The sequence below is a fragment of the Choloepus didactylus genome, chromosome 4 (assembly GCF_015220235.1).
Source record: "Choloepus didactylus isolate mChoDid1 chromosome 4, mChoDid1.pri, whole genome shotgun sequence".
NCBI lineage: Eukaryota > Metazoa > Chordata > Mammalia > Pilosa > Megalonychidae > Choloepus > Choloepus didactylus.
Genome location: NC_051310.1, coordinates 58896694 through 58902831, shown reverse-complemented (window position 1 = coordinate 58902831; position 6138 = coordinate 58896694). Strand labels below are relative to the sequence as shown.

At 41.8% G+C, this 6138-nt stretch overlaps 1 non-coding gene across 1 annotated transcript; it reads right to left on the bottom strand.

Annotated features, from left to right (window-relative positions):
* Window positions 1-4704: 4704 nt before the first annotated feature.
* LOC119533531 lies at window positions 4705-4811 on the bottom strand. The gene has a single exon (XR_005216660.1). It is a non-coding gene; the product is annotated as a U6 spliceosomal RNA (small nuclear RNA).
* Between the last annotated feature and the right edge of the window lie 1327 nt (window positions 4812-6138).

The following is a 6138-nucleotide window of genomic DNA, read 5'->3' as shown; positions in this document are numbered from 1 at the left end:
AAATTGTCCATTTCCTCTACATTATCCAGTTTGTTGCCATACACTTGTTCATAGTATCCTCTTATAATTTTTTTAATTTCTTCAGGATCTGCAGTTATGTCACCTTTTTCATTCATTATTTTGTTTATATGGGTCTTCTCTCTTTTTGATTTTGTCAGTCTAGCTAGGAGCTTGTCAATCTTGTTGATCTTCTCAAAGAACCAACTTTTGGTGATATTTATCCTCTCTATTGTTTTTTTGTTCTCTATGTCATTTATTCCTGCTTTAATCCTTGTTATTTCTTTTCTTCTACTTGGTTTAGGATTGGTTTGCTGTTCATTTTCTAGCTTCTTCAGTTGATCCATTAGTTCTTTGATTTTGGCTCTTTCTTCCTTTTTAATATATGCGTTTAGTGCTATAAATTTCCCCCTTAGCATTGCTTTTGCTGCATGCTATAGGTTTTGGTATGTTGTGTTCTCATTTTCATTCATCTCTATATATTTAGCAATTTCTCTTGCTATTTCTTCGTTAACCCACTGATTGTTTAGGAGTGTGTTGTTTAACCTCCAAGTATTTGTGAATTTTCTAAGTCTCTGATGGTTATTGACTTCTAATTGTATTCCATTGTGGTCAGAGAATGTGCTTTGAATAATTTCAATCTTTTTAAATTTAGTGAGGCTTGTTTTATGTCCCAGCATATGATCTATTCTGGAGAAAGTTCCGTGAGCACTAGAAAAGTATGCGTATCCTGGTGATTTGGGATGTAATGTCCTGTATATGTCTGTTAAATCTAATTCATTTATCAGATTGTTTAGGTTTTCAATTTCCTTATTGGTCTTGTGTCTGGTTGATCTATCTATAGGAGAGAGTGATGTGTTGAAGTCTCCCACAATTATTGTGGAATCATCAATTGCTTCCTTTAGTTTTGCCAGTGTTTCTCTCATGTATTTTGTGGCACCTTGATTGGGTGCATAGACATTTACGATTGTTATTTCTTCTTGCCAAATTGCCCCTTTTATTAGTATGTAGTGGCCTTCTTTGTCTCTCAAAACATCCCTGCATTTAAAGTCTATTTTATCTGAGATTAATATTGCTACACCTGCTTTCTTTTGGCTGTAGCTTGCATGAAATATTTTTTTCCATCCTTTCACTTTCAGTTTCTTTGTGTCCCTGTGTCTAAGATGAGTCTCTTTTATGCAACATATTGATGGTTCATTTTTTTTGATCCATTCTGCGAATCTATATCTTTTAATTGGGGAGTTTAATCCATTTACATTCAACGTTATAACCGTGAAGGCATTTCTTGAATCAGCCATCTTATCCTTTGGTTTATGTTTGTCATATTTTTCCCCTCTCTCTATTAATATCCTTTATTGTACCCATACCGAATCTCTTTAGTACTGAACCTTTCTCCAAGTCTCTCTGTCCTTTCTTTGTTTCTCTGTCTGTAGGGCTCCCTTTAGTATCTCCAGTAGGGCAGGTCTCTTGTTAGCAAATTCTCTCAGCATTTGTTTGTCTGTGAAAAATTTAAGATCTCCCTCACATTTGAAGGAGAGCTTTGCTGGATAAAGTATTCTTGGCTGGAAATTTTTGTCACTCAGAATTTTAAATATATCGTGCCACTGCCTTCTCGCCTCCATGGTGGCTGCTGAGTAGTCACTACTTAGTCTTATGCTGTTTCCTTTGTATGTGGTGAATTGCTTTTCTCTTGCTGCTTTCAGAACTTGCTCCTTCTCTTCTGTGTTTGACAGTGTGATCAGTATATGTCTCGGAGTGGGTTTATTTGGATTTATTCTATTTGGGGTTGCTGAGCATTTATGATTTGTGTATTTATGTTGTTTAGAAGATTTGGGAAGTTTTCCCCAACAATTTCTTTGAATACTCTTCCTAGACCTTTACCCTTTTCTTCCCCTTCTGGGACACCAATGAGTCTTATATTCGGACGTTTCATATTATCTATCATATCCCTGAGGTCCGTTTCGATTTTTTCAATTTTTTTCCCCATTCTTTCTTTTATGCTTTCATTTTCCATTCTGTCATCTTCCAGGTCACTGATTCATTGTTCAACTTCCTCTAGTCTTGTACTATGAGTGTCCAGAATCTTTTTAATTTGGTCAACAGTTTCTCTAATTTCCATAAGATCATCCATTTTTTTATTTAGTCTTGCAATGTCTTGTTTATGCTCTTCTAGGGTCTTCTTGATTTCCTTTGTATCCCGTACTAGGGTCTCATTGTTCATCTTTAGTTCTTTAAGTAGCTGCTCTAGGTGCTGTGTCTCTTCTGATCTTTTGATTTGGGTGCTTGGGCTTGGGTTATCCATATCGTCTTGTTTTTTCATATGCTTTATAATTTTCTGTTGTTTTGGCCTCATGGCATTTGCTGAACTTGATAGGGTTCTTTTAGGATTAGTAGACCAATTGAAGTCCTTATCTCTGATTTATCAGATCTGCAGCTTCGTGGAGTACACTTTCTCTAACTAACCAGCAGGTGGTGTCCACGAGCCACCTGTTCTCCACAAGCCAGTTCTCCCCTGTTTAGCCTTTTTGGTGAGTGGGGGAGTGAGTCTTGTGGGGTCCAATTGGTGTACCAAGCTGCGTGTGTAGTTGGTGTTGCCTGCCCTGTATATGGGGTGTTTTGTTTCTGGGCAGTCAGGGATGGGGGTGGCTCTAACAATCAAATTCCCCTGGTGATCCTAGAGTTTTAAAGCTGCTGCAATAGTCTAATCCTCCAGTTACAGTCCTGCCACAGTTTGTCTCTGCCACTGACCCACAAGTCCTTGGTATTGGCGTATGGCTCCTGAGACTTGCAAGTGGGCCCCTCTTCCAGGCCGTGCACCCCGGGTCCTCTGTTGAGGGATGACTGTGCTATGTCACAGATGAGTGCCATCCCCCAGGGCAGTTATGGGGCTGCTGGGCTGTGTAGGGAGGCTCCCAGTCTGCTGAAATGATGGCTGAATGGGGCTTTGTTAATTCACACTGCTCTACCTTCCCAACTCTGGGACAATCAGCTGAGGTTGCAGGGAAGGCTAATGTCCACGCCCAGTTTTGTGGTGTGTGCCTGTTATTTGAAGCACTTCCATCACACTGGGTTGTCTGGGGTAGCTCTGGGTTATGGGGCTGGAGTGTTTCCTGTCCACCAGGATGATGGCTGTGAGTGGACACCCCCCTTTTCTTGGGAAGTTGTGGTGTTTAGTGAATTTTCTCAGCCACTGGATTATTGCGTTTTGTCTCAGAGCTCTCTTAGTTCTGCTCTTGACTTGACCTGCCCAAATTGCAAGTCTTTGAAGCTTTCTGTATTGGGCTTCTTAGAGTAATTGTTTTAGAAAAAGAAAAAAGGATTAAAAAAAAAAAGGGGGGGCTCTCCTCAGAGATCTAATGGGTTATTGAAATGCTAAGAGACACAGCAACCAGGGCCATTAAGGAAAGGTCCACAGGGCAGAGAGATCAGCTTTTCTTTGGGATTTGCATATGCGCCTCAGGGCCTGAGCTCGGGCCTGAGCGCTGCCCTTCCCCTTTCTATGTTCACCAGAACTCCAAAAATCCTCCGCTTTTATTTTGGAGTTTTTCGTGTTGATTTTTTCTCTATGCCTGTCTCCTCTCTGCTGGGCTGGCTGCTCTCAGATTCTCTGGTGTCTGGTCTCAGTCTATCTATGGTTGGAGTTTGGATCAGTAGAGTGAGTTTCCGATAAGGGCTGCCACTGCAGTTCTCCCTTCTCCTTTTTCCCGGAGCTGACAGCCCCTCCTCCTACGGGACTGAGCCTGGCAGGGAGGGCGCGGTCCCCTGGCCGCAAAAACTTACAGATTTCGCTGATCTCATCAGTTCCACCTTTCATGAGTGTTGTATGAAGTATGCACAAAGGCAGATTGCTCTGTGGTGTCCAGTCCACGCAGTTCTTGGCTTTCTACCTACTTTCCTGGAGGAGTAACTAAAACATACGCTCACCAGTCTGCCATCTGCCCCGCCTCCCGCAATGTCTTCTTTATGCTCTTCTAGGGTCTTCTTGATCTCCTTTGTATCCGTAATATGGTCTCATTGTTCATCTTTAGTTCTTTGAGTAGCTGCTCTAGGTGCTGTGTCTCTTCCGATCTTGATTTGGGTGCTTGGGCTTGGGTTATCCATATCGTCTGGTTTTTCATATGCTTTATAATTTTTGCTTTTGTTTTTGGCCTCTTGGCATTTGCTTTACTTGATAGGTTCTTTTAGGATTTGTAGACCAATTGAAGTCCTTGTCTCTAATTTATCAGATCTACAGCTTCGTAGAGTACAGTTTCTCTAACTAACCAGCAGGTGCGTCCACGAGCCACCGTTCTCCACAAGCCAGTTCTCCCCTGCTTAGCCTTTTGGTGAGTGGGGGAGTGAGTCTTGTGGGGTCCAATTGGTGTACCAAGCTTGCGTGTGTAGTTGGTGTTGCCTGCCCTGTTATGGGGCGTGTTTCTGGGCAGTCAGGGAGGGGGGGGGGGTGCTCTAACAATCAAATCTCCCTGGTGATCCTAGAGTTTAAAGCTGCTGCAATAGTCTAATCCTTCAGTTCATCTGCCACAGTTTGTCTCTGCCACTGACCCACAAGTCCTTGGTATTGGCGTATGGGCTCCTGAGACTTGCAAGTGGGCCCTCTTTCCAGGCTGTGCACCCCGGGCCTCTGTCGAGGGATGACTGTGCTATTCTCAGGTGAGCCATCCCCCCCAGGGCAGTTCTGGGCTGCTGGGCTCTGTAGGGGGCTCCAGTAAAAATATGGAACGCTTCAACGATTTGCATGTCATCCTTGCGCAGGGGGCCCTGCTAATCTTCTCTGTATCATTCCAATTTAGTATATGTGCTGCCGAAGCGAGCACGTCCACTATTTTTCAATTGGGGGCAAGATAAGAGGTCCAGTTTGTTTAAGATCATTTAATTTATCCCATAAACTGTCTGAATCAAACAGTTTTATTAATTTTCTGCCAAACAATTGACTTCCATCTATGATTATTTTTAAGATAAGAAATAGTAAGTCAATCAGAAAAACCCTTCTGGCCTTGAGCTATGAAACATTACACTTGTACACACTGACTGATTGAAAATCCTAGAACATCACTGTAAAGATGTTAATCACTTTTGGCCTTCAGCAATGAATGGATGCAGCTTTCCTGTGACTTCTCCAAAAAAACTTGCAGCACCTAACACAACTGGTACACAGTCTCAGAGTCAGAGTCATTCTATTATGTTCTTCAATTAGTGTTTTTTGTGTATCATAGCTCCCGAATAGTTTAATTTAGCTTGTGATTTTATCTTCACTACCTTTCTATTCAAATCTCTCAGATTGCTTCATCCATACATAGTACACAATCAAATGTGGCAAAGTCTTTGAAAATCTGCTGGGTAATGTGATTCATAGGAATATCATGCTTCTTCATGCAATTTTGCCCTCAATAATCAGGAAGGTTGCCTATCTCATATGTGATGTTGTGGCACTGTCTATCCTCCAATTATCTGAGATATTTTGATCAGTTACAAGTTTTCTGAAAACTGCTTCTGCAGTGGGTGATCAACAAATGTTACCTAGACCTACAAACAGCACTGACTTGGGCTCCTGTGCTATCAGCTTCTCAGGCACAAAGAGAGGCAAAGAACGAGGCCAATGACCTGGCTAGACTCTTAAGCTAAATCTTAATCTCTTCCTGAAACAACATCAAAACCTAGTATAAACAACATGATTTTTAGTGAAGTAGCTTTGTCTTCAAATGAAAACTTATGTGGGAACCTAATACACAAAACAATTAAAGGTAGGACTGTCCTAGTCCATGGTGGTATGGGGGACTGAGATCCAGCTCGTTTGCTCTATATCATCTCTGAGAACCTGTGTTCAGAGCATCTGATGAAAATCACTGCTCTAACCAAATACCTTTGCTTTTCAGTCTACACCTAGCACACCACATATCTGCAAATGGATTCTCTTTTTCTTCATAGTGAGTAATGTACTGTCAGGCTTCAGTAAGTCTTTGGCTTCTACATGAAATGGTCCATGGATTGCATCCATCTATTCACAAATATTTAGTAAATGCCTACTGTGTGCCAGGCATGGTCCTGGTTGTGGGGATACAATAATGGGTCAAATAGCCGTGATCTCTGCCCTCAGAGAAATGCACTGCACAAGGTTGTTCAATGAAATTGTAAAGTGGTTGC